Source organism: Aulonocara stuartgranti (genome assembly GCF_965226115.1).
Source record: "Aulonocara stuartgranti genome assembly, chromosome: 15".
NCBI classification, from domain to species: domain Eukaryota; kingdom Metazoa; phylum Chordata; class Actinopteri; order Cichliformes; family Cichlidae; genus Aulonocara; species Aulonocara stuartgranti.
In genome coordinates this window covers 32,394,984-32,411,797 of record NC_138951.1, presented here as the reverse complement: position 1 = coordinate 32,411,797, position 16,814 = coordinate 32,394,984, and the positions used below count along the sequence as shown (strand labels likewise).

At 38.2% G+C, this 16,814-nt stretch overlaps 2 long non-coding RNA genes across 2 annotated transcripts; one reads left to right on the top strand and one right to left on the bottom strand.

The window, feature by feature from the left end:
* Positions 1-8,342: 8,342 nt before the first annotated feature.
* On the top strand, positions 8,343-9,763 carry LOC309688645. Its single transcript, XR_014271136.1, has 3 exons — positions 8,343-8,665; positions 9,355-9,443; positions 9,642-9,763. It is a non-coding gene; the product is annotated as an uncharacterized lncRNA (long non-coding RNA).
* Positions 9,764-9,909: 146 nt separating this feature from the next.
* On the bottom strand, positions 9,910-12,592 carry LOC309688646. Its single transcript, XR_014271137.1, has 3 exons — positions 12,207-12,592; positions 10,949-11,043; positions 9,910-10,829 (listed from the first exon to the last, which is right to left on the bottom strand). It is a non-coding gene; the product is annotated as an uncharacterized lncRNA (long non-coding RNA).
* Between the last annotated feature and the right edge of the window lie 4,222 nt (positions 12,593-16,814).

Here is a 16,814-nt window from a genome sequence, read left to right as displayed (position 1 = left end):
CAGCAGATGGCCGCCCCTCCCTGAGCCAGGTTCTGCCGGAGGTTTCTTCCTGTTAAAAGGGAGTTTTTCCTTCCCACTGTCGCCAAAGTGCTTGCTCATAGGGGGTCATGTGATTGTTGGGTTTTTCTCTGTATCTATGAAGCGCCTTGAGGCGACTTTTGTTGTGATTTGGCGCTATATAAATAAAATTGAATTGAATTGAATATTATAGTAAGAACAAATCAGCTAAGTAAAGAGAAACAACAGTCCATCATTACTTTAAGAACTGAAGGTCAGTCAGTCCAGAAAATTGCTAAAACTCTGAAGTGCAGATGCAAAAACCATCAAGTGCCACAATAAAACTGCTCACATGAGGACCGCCCCAGGAAAGGAAGACCAAGAGTCACCTCTGCTGCTAAGGATAAATTCATCCAAGTCACCAGCCTCAGAAATTACAAGTTAAAAGCACTTCAGATTAGAGCCCAGATAAATACCACACAGTAGCAGACACATCTCTCCATCAACTGTTATATATATTAGTGCTGTCAATAGATTAAAAAAATTAACTAATTCATCTCACAATTTTCTGTAATTAATCTGTAATTAATAAACACAAAGAATGTATGCTTAAATTCAAAGAGAATTTGATTAGTTTTCTTCAAACTTTAAATACAGGTTTTCTCCTGTGAAATACAACTTTTTAAAAAATCTATATACTAATAGATAAGTATACAATAATATATTAGTGCTGTCAAACAATTAAAATGTTTAATCAGATTCATCACAGGATTACTGTGGATTAATCACAATTAAATATCATTCATTTTTATTCTATATCAATCACATTTCATTTTGCATGAGCAAACAGACTCAAGAAAAAAGGAAAATATACGCACTTAACATGTTTATTGAACATTTTGTACATTCATGTTTTTTTTAAAACATAAGATAAGATAAGATAAGATAACCTTTATTAGTCCCACACGTGGGAAATTTGTTTATTGACTTTTATATTACAGAACAAGCAAAGAATAATGGTACAGTTAACATGAGATTTATATTAAAGAACATAGTCCCCAAAATAAACAAATATAAATTAAAAGAAACAACAATAATAATAATAATAATAAAAATAAATAAATAATAAAATAAAACAAAACCGATGCACAGCATGGGTAAAACAAACAAAGCAGGACGCGAACGAAAAATAAAAACAACAAAAAAGATAACAAAGAAAACAACAACAAAAAAACAAAACAAAAAGAAAACCACACACACACAAAGAAACCCAAAACTCAGCACCAAGTATCACTTTCTAAATTAATTCCCTTCATAATGTCTCAGAAACTCAGTTAAAGGTAACCATATTTCTTCAAAATCTACTCCCTTTCCTCTGACAATATAAGTAAGTCGTTCCAATACAATACATGATGCCATCTCCTTCACCCACATATGACTTGAGGGTACATCCACTTTCTTCCAATACAAAGATATTAAGCACCTAGCTTGCAGGAGGCCAAAGTCAATTAATTTTAGCTGTCTGGTGCTAAAGTCACAGTTCTTTGGATATATACCCAACACACACATTTTTGCTTCAACAGGTATATTTACTCCAACAATCTTAGATAAAGTTTGTGTGATTAATTTCCAGTACTGTTGTAATTTTGGACAGCTCCATACACAGTGGAGCAGAGTGCCCTTCTCGTCTAAACATTTACTGCAGCTATCTGGGATGACAGGCGACCAGCGATTCAGTTTGACTGGGGTTATGTAAGTTCTCATCAACCACTTATATTGGAGGAGTTTCATCCTTGTATTAATTGATTGTCTTTGGGCTTTTAAACATGCAGTTTCCCAGTCCACCTCGTGTATCTCCTCTTGGATGTCAGCCCTCCAACTTGTCAGTGGCAGAATCCCCATCATGTGTTAACAGAGCTGTATAAACTGAAGAGATATGACCTCTGCCCACTGGCTTTTGAAGTACGACATTCTCCAAGTGTGATAATGGTGGCTCAGATACAATCTGTTTATATTTTGACATAATGAAATGTTTAACTTGTAGATATTTAAAAAAATGTTTTTTGGGGATGCTGTATATTTGGCATAGCTGATCAAATGTAAGAAGGTTGCCATCCTTATAAAGATCTGCCACCTTCTGTACACCTTTATCTGCCCAGATTTTGAAACCCCCATCCGCTCTTCCTGCTTTAAAACATGTGTTGCCCCAAATAGGTGAAAAACGAGAGATAGAAGACTTATCTCCCATATACTGATGGGCCCTATACCAAACATCTATTGTGTTTTGTAAAAAAGGGTTATTTGTCATTTTTTTTAATTGCTCAGGCTTGCAGAATATAAATACAGATTTAACTGAAGATTTGTTACTGATGTTTGTTCAATTTGTAACCAGGTCGGGGGTGACTCAGTGGAAAAGCAGAACATGGCTGAGCGCAGCTGTGCAGACCAGTAATACAGTCTAAGATTAGGGAGTTGTAACCCCCCTCTTTCATATGGTAGGTACAACAAGCGAAGTCTTAGTCTAGGTTTTTTATTATTCCAAATAAATCTATTAAAGATACCGTTTAGTTTATCAAAGAATTCTTTTGGAAGAGGCAGAGGAAGTGACTGGAAGAGATATAAAAATGTGGGCAATATATTCATTTTAATCATGTTTATATGGCCAATCACTGATATGGGCATTGTCATCCATTTATTTAAAGATTCCTCCACTTCACTAATCAGAGGATCATAGTTTGTTGCTACAATGGTATCAATGTCTGGGGTGATTTTAACTCCAAGGTACACAAATCCTTCTTTTGCATTAATAAACAGGGTTTGTATAATAGGATTTAGCCTTTCATCCTTGTTCAGAAATAGGATGGAGGATTTTGAATCGTTTATATTATAGCCAGAGAATTGTCCGAATAACTCCATTTGTTGCATTAATTTTGGTATACTAATGGACAGCCTAGTCAGAAACACTATCAGGTCATCAGCATACAGAGCCAATATATGCTCCTGATCTCCAAACTGGACACCAAATATGTCAGTTCTCATTCTAATTGTCATCGCCAGGGGTTCTATAGCTAAGATAAATAGCATTGGAGATAATGGACACCCCTGGTGAGTGGAACGCTCCAATGTAATAGGGTTAGAAACTATGTTATTTGTTAAAACACTAGCTTTGGGATTTGTATACAAAAGTTTAACCCATTTGAGAAAATTGTTTCCAAATCCATATCTTGGGAGAACAGTAAATAAATATGACCACTCTATCCTGTCAAAAGCTTGACAAGCGTCAAGTGATAATAATGCTGTATCTTTAGCATCAAATTTCTCGTGAATTATATTTAGAACCATTCTTATATTGTGAAACCCTTGACGTTTTGGCACAAAGGCATTTTGATCATTATGAACTAAATGTGATATATAGGGGTCTAATCTCCTTGCTAAAACTTTACAAAGTATTTTAGTGTCAACCCCCATCAGACTTATTGGTCTAAATGGTGAACGCTCATTGTACATTCATGTTAACAAAAAACTCTGTAAACATTTATCCACTCTCTCTCTGTCACGTATGGGGAGGCAGTTCAAGTCCTTGAAGCACGGAACCAAAGCTATGTAAACCGGGTGTTCTCAACGATATTAATAGGTCTGCAGTTTGTTGCAATCCACTTGGCAATTGTGTCAGTCAATATGTCCGAGGTAGACTTACTGAGCCCCCGATGCTCCGTGAGTGGTTTGTAGCAAGCTGGGTGACGTGTTAGCCAAAGTGCTAGCAGCATCCCCAACTAACATACAGTATGCTTCGCATCAATGTTATATTTTAAGCTGGAAGTGCTTCGGTGAAAAGAAAATTTGTTCTTGCACAATGTTTCGGTGTCGGACGACCAATGTATTAGTGCTGTCAGCATTAATCTCGTCTGTGTACAAATGAACAACATAGTAACTTACATATAATTTGGAAAAAATAGAACTTCAAATATAAAACAAGTAATAGAAGTCAATAAATGGTAAATGGCCTGTATTTATATAGCGCTTTACTAGTCCCTAAGGACCCCAAAGCGCTTTACATATCCAGTCATCCACCCATTCACACACACATTCACACACATAAGACATACATATAACAATTATTATATTAAATAAGTATAAAAGGAATATACAATTAAAATAAGGCATTCCTAAATTGCAGAATTAACATGATTGTACAACTTATATATAATGAAATGCTTGCATCCGAGCCATTCCAGGGCTTGGTTTTTTAGTATGAGGGGGTCTAGCCAGGACCCTCACTGGATACCAGGAGAGAATTGAACTTGCAACTCCAGCTCTAAAGATGTGTAGTCTTACCACTATACTATCCAGCTGCTAAGTCAGAAGCAGGACTTTTCTTGCCTCCGTTGATCCAAAGTCATCAATAATGTCATCATATGAAATCTGGCCAGCAATTGCATGATTGATGCTGATGATGGCAAGGCCACTGAGGCGTTTCTTAAGACATAGTGGACCTCAGATATCTCTTCACAAGTTTCAGCTTTGAAAAGCTCCTCTCTGCTGAAGCCACAGTTGCAGGTAGAGTGACTGAAATTCTCAGAGCAGTCCACAAATGTGGCTATATTTCTGAGAGTTCACTGTGACGCACAAAGCTCAGCAGTTCCAGAGGAGTCATAGATTTTGATGGCAAGTCAGGCAAATTCTCCTGTGCAAGCTCTCTGGCATCCCAGTCGGACTGGTCCTGAAAAAGCAAAGTAGCACTGAGGGCCTTGCACTGTTCAGTGAGGTTATCATTTAAGAGATATGTGTCAGTACTCCCACATTTTTCAACGTGGTGAATCTCTCTTGGATGGAAAACACTGCAGTATCAACAACAACATTAAAAAAGGTAACGTCCAGCTTCTTTGGGGCATCACTCAATGGCTCATCAAATGATACATAAAGAGAAGTGCCGTTTTGTAGATCTCAGTCTTTTCTGTTTCAGAACAGCCTCTACGTTCATGTCCTCATACATATACTTGGCTGATATTTGTGCAGATGCAAAGCCTATTGCACTGTAGTTGTGGAGACCCTGTGGCCTGACAGAAGTGGACTGAAACTGACTTTGTGGACTGAAACTACACAGCACCCATGCTAGCTTGCATAGATGGAGCGCTTTAGGTTGAAGTTGTAAAATGTTGCTTTTTTAAAGTGATGACATCCTTGCATTACATACTTTAGGTTCATTTTCTGCAGGCAGGTTTCTGACAGAGAACAGGCAGATTTACACTATAACATGCAGCGTTCTATAGATGGACACATAAAGAAATGAAAAATTACATGTATGTGCTAACTTTCTAAACACTTTGTTACATTTATGATAAAGTAGATAAAACACATTTATGTCGGCCTTGGCTCATAGTTCTTGTCTTTAAAGGAACTTTGTGTGTGTTTCAGGTCCTGCACTCTCAAAGACTGAATGAAACAGCATTGCAGCCATGGGTCACTGTGAGCATCACAGGGAAGGTTGAAGCCACCCACTGCACCTGTAAGGCTGGAGTCGCGGAGACCTGCACCCACGTTACTGCTCTTCTGTTTAATGTAGAAGCAACAGTGTTGATCTGTGGCACAAGGACTGTTACAGATGAACCTGCATACTGGGTTTTGCTGGGTAATGTGACGGTTGGCCATAAGATAGACGTCTCCTCTTCAGCTGCCCAAAAAAAGGCTCTCGATCAAAACATAAACAGACATCCATATTGAAAGGTAAAAGGAGCCGTCCTCAAAAAAGAAAAAATCCCACCTGCTACTGTGGAGGAGTTGTCACTGCTATAATGCCATAATGTTTTATCTAGGGGTCTAGATTTATGCCTGTAGTGCACTGCCGTGTAAATAATTTGCATTTACTGAATATGTACTGACTGAGTCCCACTGTTCAAAAGTTGAATAAAGAAACAAACTAATTTTTGCCTCTTTTTTTTTTTATTAAAACCACTTTATAGAACATCACATCAGTTACAGTGTAGAATCCATGTCATTTATAGTTTATAAAAGACAAAATGTTTACATAAAATCATGACAGTGTTTACATGATATCACCCACTACTAACATTACTTTATTTACTGTATCTTTTGGGGAAAAAAAATACCGCTATTTATACAGCAAAAGACTTAAGAATATTTAACAGGAACAGGTTTCATTTTTCCCTGGTTTTATTATCACACTGTTCACCAAACGCAGCAAACCTTCAACATCTTATCCTGAAGGGTCACCTCTTCACCCTCACATGGAAGAAGTACCGTATTTCCCGGACTACAAAGCGCACCTGAATATTAGCCGCACAAGCTAAAATCAGGGGAAAATCCTGTTTTGTACATACATTAGCCGCACCTGACTAAAAGGCGCAGGTGTTTCAATGTTGACTTATCATATGTAAGAGAATATGCACAAAGGGAATTGTCAGGAAAGAGATGGCTGTTTGGAGACACACCCCTTTTATTAATATTTTGAAAAACAAGTTATGGGTACATATTTGCATAACTTTTTAGGTATATGTACAAGTACCGGCAATTACAAGTACGAAACATGTACTGTGCTTCATAAATGAGTAACAAATTTAGTACATAACAATAACCTACGGCACACCAGAAAAATAGATTCGGACTACCTTTTAGGCTCAGGTGCAGTGACACGGCTTTAACAAGAAGAAAAGTCAGTCATTCACCACCATCTTTCTCTTCTTCCTGCACACTAAAACCACCAAAGTCCTCTTCTCCAGTGTCGGATATGAACAGGCTCAGGATGGCTTCGTCATTCACTCTCAGCTTCTTTCCTTCGTTGTCACTTTCAAAACCAAACAAATCCTGGTTGTCAGTGTCAGAGTCGAACACCCTCTGAAGGCGGTGTCCTCCTCTCCATCATGCAGCAGTCCAGCCCTTCGAAATCTGTTGGTGATCAGGGTTTAAAGCTTGTGCAAAAAGTAGCGGCTTATAAGCCGACAATTACGGTAATCTGATTGGCATGGTGGTATGTTTGAAGCAGGTCCCTTGTGTAGCGCTGGAACCCAGTCATGATGTTTCATCCATTTCATAGGCTGGTTTGCTGCAATAATGCTAAATAATTAGCAACTCTATAAATAGAAGGTAGTTCTGCAAAATCACTCAGTAGGATGTTTGTTCTAATTTGCTATGAGCTCAGAGCGCATCGAAAATAAGACTAATAGGCTATAAAGAGTGATATGAACATATTTAGAACTTACCGGAATGAAAATGTCTGAAGCACCAACAGATATTAGGAGATGGAAGAGAACTGGATATCAGCTTGTCTCACAGCTGCTATCCAGGCTAGACGCCTTCGTTTGGTAACATCGATACACGAGCTGCCTCATGTTGCTTCCAGGTTGGGAAAGAATGAAAAGACAAACCTTTTTCAAGCTTATTCTCTTGCTGCGATCGAACATTGCAGCAGACCACACAGCAAATACGAACCATGGCTGTTGTGTGTGCCTTCGCTCCTTTTTCGCTTGCGCTTTGTTTAGACCCCCAAAATGGCGGATTGGGCCAAAATCCTTTTGACGCCCACCCCCGTGACATCACGCTCCAAAGCCCTATATGGGGTACAATGATAGTGGGTCCATTCTTCATCAATGGAAACCTCAAGGCCACTGGATATTTGAAATTGCTACATGATGATGTGTTTCCCTCTTTATGCACTGAAGCTGGCACGTTCCCTGAGTTTTTCCAGCAAGATGGTGCACCACCACATTATGGGTACCAGGTCCGAGCATTCCTAGATGAACAGTTTCCTGGAAAGTGGATTGGTCGTCGTGGGCCAGTTGAATGGCCCCCAAGGTCTCCCGATCTGACCCCCTTAGACTTTTATCTTTGGGGTCATCTGAAGGCAATTGTCTATGGTGTGAAGATACGAGATGTGCAGCACCTGAAACTACGGATACGGGATGCCTGTGCTGGCATTTCTCCTGCGGTGTTGCTATCAGTGCCCCCTCACATATACTAATGTGCCACAAACAGGACTTTAATATCACCAACCATTCCCATTTTATTACGGTGTATCCATATAAATGGCCCACCTTGTACATATCTGTGTTAACTCAGATTAAGCCGTCTAATCTGAGCTGCTGTTAACGTGTAATTTCTAAGGCTTGTTATGGAATCAGAACGATGCCACCTTGAAACGAAACCGAAAAATGGATTGAAACCGAAAAAAAATATTGTAACTGAAATAAATGTACTGAAAAATCTTGTATTGAAACCGAAAAAAAAATTGATAGTGAAAAACAATTAATTGAAACTGTAATTTTTTTGTTTTCACTTACAATTTTTTTTTGTTTTCGGTTTCAATCCATTTTTCGGTTTCAATCCACTTTTCGGTTTCAATCCACTTTTCGGTTTCAAACCATTTTTCAGTTTCACTCTGCTGGCACTGTTTTGGCGTACGGGGGCGCGCTGGGGGGCGGGGATTCCGACCCGCATGTATTTGCATATATTATAATGCTGACCAATGACTGGAGAAAACACTGACGACGCGGCTGCGGTCACGGACAAACTCGCACGTGTCTGTTCGGGAATGGCAGATGCTGAGAGGTCCAGCGTTTACATTACCGACTATTTCAAAGTGACAGCCTGAGGTGTTCTTCAGTAAATTGGACTACCGGACAGGAGGACCTGAGGCCCCACCGCATTATTTTTGGTAAGTTAAATGTGTTTGTAAGCTAATCCGTAATTTAGGTCCTTAGCTAGCTACATAAGGACCTAGCTAGCTAAAATGAGCACTCGGCTGTCGGGGAAACATGTTTTGTAAAGTTCGTTTAGCTACCCCGTGCAGGTGAATGAATTTACCCTGACTAAAGAAATCAAGAGAAACGCACCGGGCTGCTCAGTGACTAACCACGGTTACTGTACTTTTATTATGAGTATTATACTGTAAGAGCAACAGGCTGGACTCTGCTTCTGCTCCTGTGCAGAGCTGATTATTAAATATGTGCAAACAGCAGCATGTTTTCTGTCGCTTTCCACATGTGGAAGGACATTAAAGCCAACTTTTAAATTCCCCTCATTAGTCAATAGCTACGGATTAAATAGCAAAGCCCGATACTTATGTACTGAAACCAACTACTTCCGCTTGTCAGCTTAAGTTAAAATGTTACATTTTTCCTCTGATTATTTTTTTTAGGTTTTTTTTTTTTTTTTTTTTTTTTTACTGAGTTTGTTACAAATATTCAGGTTAAAAAACTGTCCAAATTATTTTTAATGAATTATGTTCACAAAGTCACATGTTCAGTACTCTGTACAGCTTGCATTCTTTAGGACAAATAATTTGAAACGTTAATATTTCTTGTTCAATACTGAGCTGATAACACCTCTGTATGTTGTGACCAGGATGCAGCAGCAGACTGAACCTCGACTGAAACCTGCTCCATCATCTCATCTTTGCAGATGTCCATTTATAAAGCATCAACAACTCAAAGGTAAACATGATATTAGAAAATGTGTTAGTAAAGCCTTTAAAACAAATAAAAAAATAAACAGCTGTCGGCAGAACTGTAGGACTGAACAACTTCAGATCCCGAGTGTGTGAGGCCGGAGAAGGATCAGCTGTATTTCAGATTTGAGAGATAAACTTTATATTTCAGTTTGTGATGATTCTGTTCTGTTTGTGATTACAGGAGCTGTCCTCAGATTCAGACCTCAGCACCACCCAGTGACAGCAGACAGATCATCCTATATCTTCAATCTTTGTAGTAACTCCAAAATTAACTGAAGAAAACAGTACAAAGGTTAAAGTACCACATGTGCTGTCAGGGAAAGCTGCAGCTGTTTTATTGATAAATTTAAAGACAAAAAGTCAAAAGGATTAATCACCCCTGTAACTGTGTCACTATACATCAGCATTAACAGTACCTCAGTTTGGTGTTTCAGAAAACTGCTGATCTCAGACCTGCACAACTTCTGTTTTAAACACTGAATGTATTCAGCTACATGAAGAGCACATGATGTTTTCTCTGACACAATTAAATAAAACCTGATTAAAAGTCAAAGGTTGTTACTTGTATTTGAACTAAAAACTTGTGATCTGGAATTCTTTCACTGTTTTTTGACAATAGTGTGTTATTTATCATAAAGTAATTCAGAGTCATTCATACCAGAGTAACCAGTGAGCACAACATATATTTAACTTTCTACAGGACTCAAAGCTATTACTATAGCTTATAGCTATAGCTATTACTTAACTGCACTACTGTATAGTTCTGTGTAAATAATCATTCTGTACATATGATGATTTTTAATCCTACAACTGTTTATAATTTGCATAGTTCACATTTCTGTATAACTGTATATCTCAGATTTCTGTAGTTTTTCATATTTATATCCTGTACATAGTTTGTACTCACTACAGCCTGTACATACTTATAGTTATAGAATATTCACAACATACTTCATACCGTGTACATTGTAACATACCATAATAGACCCATTTCTGTAATATACTTACATATCTATACTATTGCTAATATATATTGTAATATATCTATATCATGGCTAAAGGCACTTCTGGATGGATGCAAACTGCATTTCGTTGCCCTGTGCATGTGCAATGACAACAAAGTTGAATTCTATTCTATTATATTATGTAAAAGTCCAGACCCTCTGAGGATTATCTGAGTACTTCTAACATTACACAAAGCAAAGGTCTCCATCAGTGTTCATGAAATGCTGGGTTTATCCTTCTTGTGAGGGAGCTGCTGGTGAAGATCACGAGCCCTGCTTGATCGCGGCGATGAGTTTTAGTCTTCCTGGTGTTTCTGAAATGATGCCTCTCACTGTGGGTCAACAGAACTTCTGGCACAGGACAGCTGTAATGAAAGAAATTGAAGTTTTGGAAATGCCCTATATGTGAGAAGCAGATTTTGTATTTACTTTTCTTTTGCCAATCAAGATAACAAAGTATAATTTTCACCATACAATTACTAACCTTGTCATCTCCTGCACTGTCTGTTTTGGACTCTGGGCTCCTCCTTCCCAGCGCTCATGAGACTGCTTTGATGCACTGTGGTATGAGGTGCTAACCTGTTGACAGTGTTGGGAAGGTTAATTTTAAAATGTATTCCACCAAAGATTATAGAAGTAATGTATTCTGAATACTTTACAACTACATGAATGTGCTATTGCTGTGTGATTTATTACTATTACTGAAGGCTACTTGCCATACCAACACCAACTAGATGTTAAAATCTTAATATAAATGAGTAACAGTAGGTGGACATTAGGTAAGGCTGCAGCGATCTCGTATAGAAAACTATTCAGCGCGTATATAAAACAGGTCAGCGGCTCCGAACCGTAGTAAAGGGACCTCTGGCTAATACGTCCAGTTCGTGTCGGGCTCATAGCTGAAAACTAGCTTTACTTTGTTGTCTGGGTCAAGTTTGCTAGCGAGAGACAGAGAGAGGCGTTGAAAGGCTGCTTATTGTTTCGGAGGAAAACACGAACACAGTGTACAGTCGAGTCTTAACAGCTTACTTACAGCTGGGCTCGTCAGGCACTCTTTTTGGCTTTAGTGGTTATTATTATATTTACATGCTTCCAGCTCCCGTTTCTGCTCCGTGACAGCTCGTACTTTTCCTTTTTCTCCCTCCTCGCTCACAGACACATAACGGGTATGGCAGTCCATTCTCCCTGCAGCACGGACTACACTGCCCATGAGGCTACATTGTTTAGGGCGATGCCTGTAACACTCTGCTATTGCCTTCATATTAAATCATTTTTGTATAATAATTTTTAGAGGCTCTTATTGTGTGTTTTGTTTGGGTTTCCACCGGCGTGGAATTACCAAAAAATAGAGAGACCATAGCCTAACATATGAAACAGGTAAATACCGCCATGTAATCCATTTATTTCAACAAACTAACTGTATTCTCAATATCACCTATTGAACAGTAATTGTAACGGATACATTTACTCATATTTTGTATTTTAAATACGTAACGCCGGTGCATGTATTATGTTACTGCCCAACACTGCCTGTTGAGATCCTGAGATCCGCTCCTAGAACACCGGCCTCCAACTCCTGAAGAGACACGGGTGTCCCTAAATTTAGCAAATATTAGCTTCAGGCTAGCTTGCTACGACGAATAGGCTAATACCAGCATTTTACCACAACTTCACCAGATGTAGCTAAAAAAACTAAACTAATGTGGGACAGCAAGAAAAGATGACAAAAAATGATTACTTACTTGCGGTTTGGAGGTTCAAGCTGAAATTGAAGCAGCCATTGAAAGACGGGAAGAGAGAAAGATGGCAGCTTGGTCAGCACTAGTGGCCTCTATAATGTATGCGGAAACCCCGCCCCCCCCCCCCCCCCCCAGCGCGCCCCCGGACGCCAAAACAGTGCCAGCAGATTGAAACTGAAAAATGGTTTGAAACCGAAAAAAAAAAATTGTAAGCGAAAACAAAAAAATTACAGTTTCAATTAATTGTTTTTCACTATCAATTTTTTTTCGGTTTCAATACAAGATTTTTCAGTACATTTATTTCAGTTACAATATTTTTTTTCGGTTTCAATCCATTTTTCGGTTTCGTTTCAAGGTGGCATCGTTCTGATTCCATACTTGTGACTTGGATGAATTTATCCTCAGCAGCAGAGGGTTAGGGTTAGGGTTGCTCATGTGAGCAATCTTGTCGTGGCGCTTGATGGTTTTTGCACCTGTACTTCAAAGTTTTAGCAATTTTCTGGACTGAATGACTTTCAGTTCTTAAAGTAATGATGGACTTTTGTTTTGCTTTACTTAGCTGATTTGTTCTTACCATAATGTTCAATAAGCATGTTAAGTGCGTATATTTTCCCTTTTTTCCGAGTCTGTTTGCTCATGCTAAATAAAATGTGATTGATATAATTTTTGAATTATTTTTAATTGTGATTAATCCACAGTAACCCTGTGATGAATCTGATTAAAAATTGTAATTGTTTGACAGCACTAATATATTAGTGTATACTTACCTATTAGTATATAGGTTTTTTTGTTAAAGTTGCATTTCACAGGAGAGAACCTGTGCTAAAGATTGAAGAAAACTATTCTAATTCTCTTTGAATTTAAGCATACATTCTTTGTGTTTATTCTCCATTTACTTTATTATATTGCATAAATGTCTGTTACAAGCTTAAATATAAAGTTGAAAAAGTATAATTTCAGCCAAAAAGTGTAACTGCTATAATACAGTACACAATGTAATTATTTACAAAAACAAACAAACAACCAACAAAACCCTAATCTAAACTAAACTAAGCAGTGTAGTTACATTCATTCTAAAGTGGTCAACTTGTCATGCCTCATAACCATAACCAATAACCACATTTCCTGGATATATTGGGACTCATCAATAAAATGATTAAAAAATATTCTGAAAGATTGCACCTGGTAAAAAAAAGAATGCATCTCAACCGGTTCACTGAAGAAGTCTCATCAGAAGAGTTGCTTACAAGACATGAACACAGCTCTAGCCACCATCCCAATATCTCTAAAAAGAATCACATATGCCTCTTCCCCAGTAATCTTAGAAACAATGCATACTCAGAAACAGTATGAGCTCAAGGATGCATGTAAACAAACAATCTCCCAGAAAAGGACCCAGTCAACTTGACAAAAGCAGGTGTCCGACCACTAGTCTTTGGAATTAAGAGCTGGACAGGAGCAAGAAGTGACATGATCCACACCTATGGAAGAAGAAACTAATGGCACTCCATGAATGACTGGCAGCACAAATAGAGCAATTGGTAATTAGTGATGTGCGATACCACTGATTTCCTTTCCGATCCGATACCAAGTAAAATTCAGGGTGGTATCAATGATACTGATCTGATACAATACAATAAATAAAATAAGTTTTTGTACAAAGTATCTTTTATTGTATCTCAAATTGTAGCATCATAATGGTTACAGGACATCAGATTACTTGTTCTCATCACTTAATAATGCAGAATTCATCATATAGAAATAAAAAAACTGAAGTTGTGCGCTATTTGAGCATGTTGCCTGCCTGCAGCACTAAAGGACTCCGTGAGAGACGTCTGTCTCGCCCTAGCAGCACCTGTCCCTGTCCACTCCTCCTCTTCAGTTCACCTCAACATACGCTTGTCATTTTCTGTGATATGATTTACTCTGAGATGTTTGACAAGGTTAGTGGTGTTGCCACAACACCTCACTTTCTTGCCACATGTATTGCAAACCACGTCTCGGCTGTTTGTGGATGTAAACTACGTCAGCACATGACTCCAATTACGCTCAGCCATTGTTGTGAGTGCGCATGCCAAGGGGCTGCGACACATTTATACAGCCGTATTTTGCACATGACTATGAAAGGTGGAAGAGGAAGTAGTTCATTCCAATGTAGACAATCCGAATGACATAGTTTCTTTCCACTGTGTTCCTGTTAATGATAAACTACAAATTTACCCTAAATTACTAAAATATCGATATTTTAATGTGAGAATCGATTCCAGAACATAAATGACTGGTATCGGAGGAATCGATATTTCAGTATTGATCCGCACATCACTACTGGTAATAGGAGGTGCTCACCCAGATTGGCTCACAGTGTTACTGGAGCACAAGTATCTGGTTAGGCACCATGTTTCTAAATTTAGAGGCAGGAAATGTCTTTAAGACATTTCTGAAGTTTAACTAATTGGTTAAACTGCAGGATTGGTAAAAATGGTTTAAAAATAATATAGTCAACAGAATTAAATGCTGCACAGAAGTCTAGCAAGACAAGTACAGAGATTTGTCCACTGTTAGAGGCCTTAAAAACCTTATTTGTGACTTTTTCCAATGTTGTTTCTGTACAGTGATGAGTTCTGAAGCTGCATTCATCATATTTAATATTGAAGCATTAATTAACGGTATGACTCAAACTGTCTTGTAGGAATGGAGTCTAAAAGACATGTGATGGTTTGGAGAAAGTAATAACAGAAGTTAACTCATAAAGTTTCATTAGCTTTTTCCTCTACTCATTTCCAGTTAAGTCCTTTCTAGATTTTGATCCAAAAACACACATTATAAATATGTATAACGAGTAGAGAGTCTGCTTGTATACCTGTCTGCATTATCTCAGGTGCATTTTGCTGCAGAAGCACATCCTGCTGCAAACTGCAGCAGCAGCAGAAGCTGCATAGACTGACCCACTTTTAGAACTGAGTGGGAGTGCAGTGTTTGCTTCTCATCTGGATGGGAAGAAGGGGTGCTGAGTGCTGGATAAAGGAACAAATGTCATCTGTAGTTCACCAACATCCCCTCAGGTCACATCCAAACACATGTGCAACCACATCTGAGCTTGGCATGGAAAACGTCGGGGTGTCAGATAGTCTGACAGACGCACTGCTGGGCCCAGCAGTGTACTCTCTGAAGGCCTGTCACTGTCATAGCTCTTCTCACCGTTACTGCGCTAATCACTTAGCCTGTCCACCACCTAGCGCTCCACTATGCTGTTGATCAGCTTTCCATCTCTCGACATTCTTTACCACTTTGTTTTCCTTTTTCAGCAAGACATCAAATAGTTTTATCCACAAATGTGAATGGTGATAATTAATGGCACACAATGTTTCTCATTTAAAATCTAATCTAAAAGAGGTGGACACAAATTATCCAACCCTAATTGAAAAGCTAAAAGCAATAAAACAGCCTTCCTCTACGTTAATGTGATTCTTGAATGGGTGGGGAATGAAGTACTGTGCTTAGAGGTGGGTAGTATCAGTAGCGGTGAGGAAGTTTCAGTAACTTTGGTGCTGCTTTTTTACCCAAAGTTCCGAAACACCGTCAGTGGGCACATTTTCAGGGAGCAAAATTACAAGAGAGCTATTTGCGTTAATATTAAAATTGCTGTCCATATTTCTGCTGAGGATGGCTTACAAAACTGGATAATGCACATCTGTCTCAATAATTCACAATTGTTTATGATCCTTTTTACAGCCACTGTTCAGCTACGAGAGTGACTGAGCTCATGAGACATTCACAACACAAGAGAAATATTTGAAATTATTTTTATTTTACCCAAAGGGATGAAACTATTTCCAAAAGGTAAAAATAAAGTAGGGGCAGCAAGATAGTACGCTGGTTAACAGTATCAAGTCAAAGCAAGAAGGTCCAAGGAGGTCGGGAGATATGAATGTGAGCATGAAGGATTATCTGTTTTCTGTGTGTTGGCCAAGTGATAGACTGGTGACCTGTCCATAGTGTATCCTTCTTCTTGACCCTATGACAGGAATTAGTGATAGGAATTCCGGCTCTTTTTAGAGAACCAGCACTTTCGGCTCGGCTCACTTGTCGCTTTAGTTAATTTATTATCAACAACAATATAAAAATATGCACAAAAGAAATTACTAATGTAAAAAAAGGGTGGTTTTATTTATATATGTTTATATATAAATATATACGGTGGCCCCTAGAGACAAAGCACATACAAACTCCAAAACACATTGCCAGCGTTAACTGAACTTCCAAAACAGAGCTACCTAGATCACTTAAATTACACAATTGAAAGTATATGTCTATTGTTTGTGTATTTATACACAAACACTCATATATACCCATATGAAAGTGGCCACTTTCTCATTACTTTCATACATTGTTTTAGTAAGTATCCAAAACATACAAGTTTCATTATATAATTTTTCAAGGGATCTTATATCTGTTTTCACTCTTATATGCTTTTCATACAAGTTTCACACAAGACAGACACAAACTTTATAAGATTTATATATATCTTTTCCATATGGGTATATTCAAATAATTTAAAAAAAAAATCCTCATTTACCTGTTACTACTACCAGTGTTGGTCAAGTTACTTGA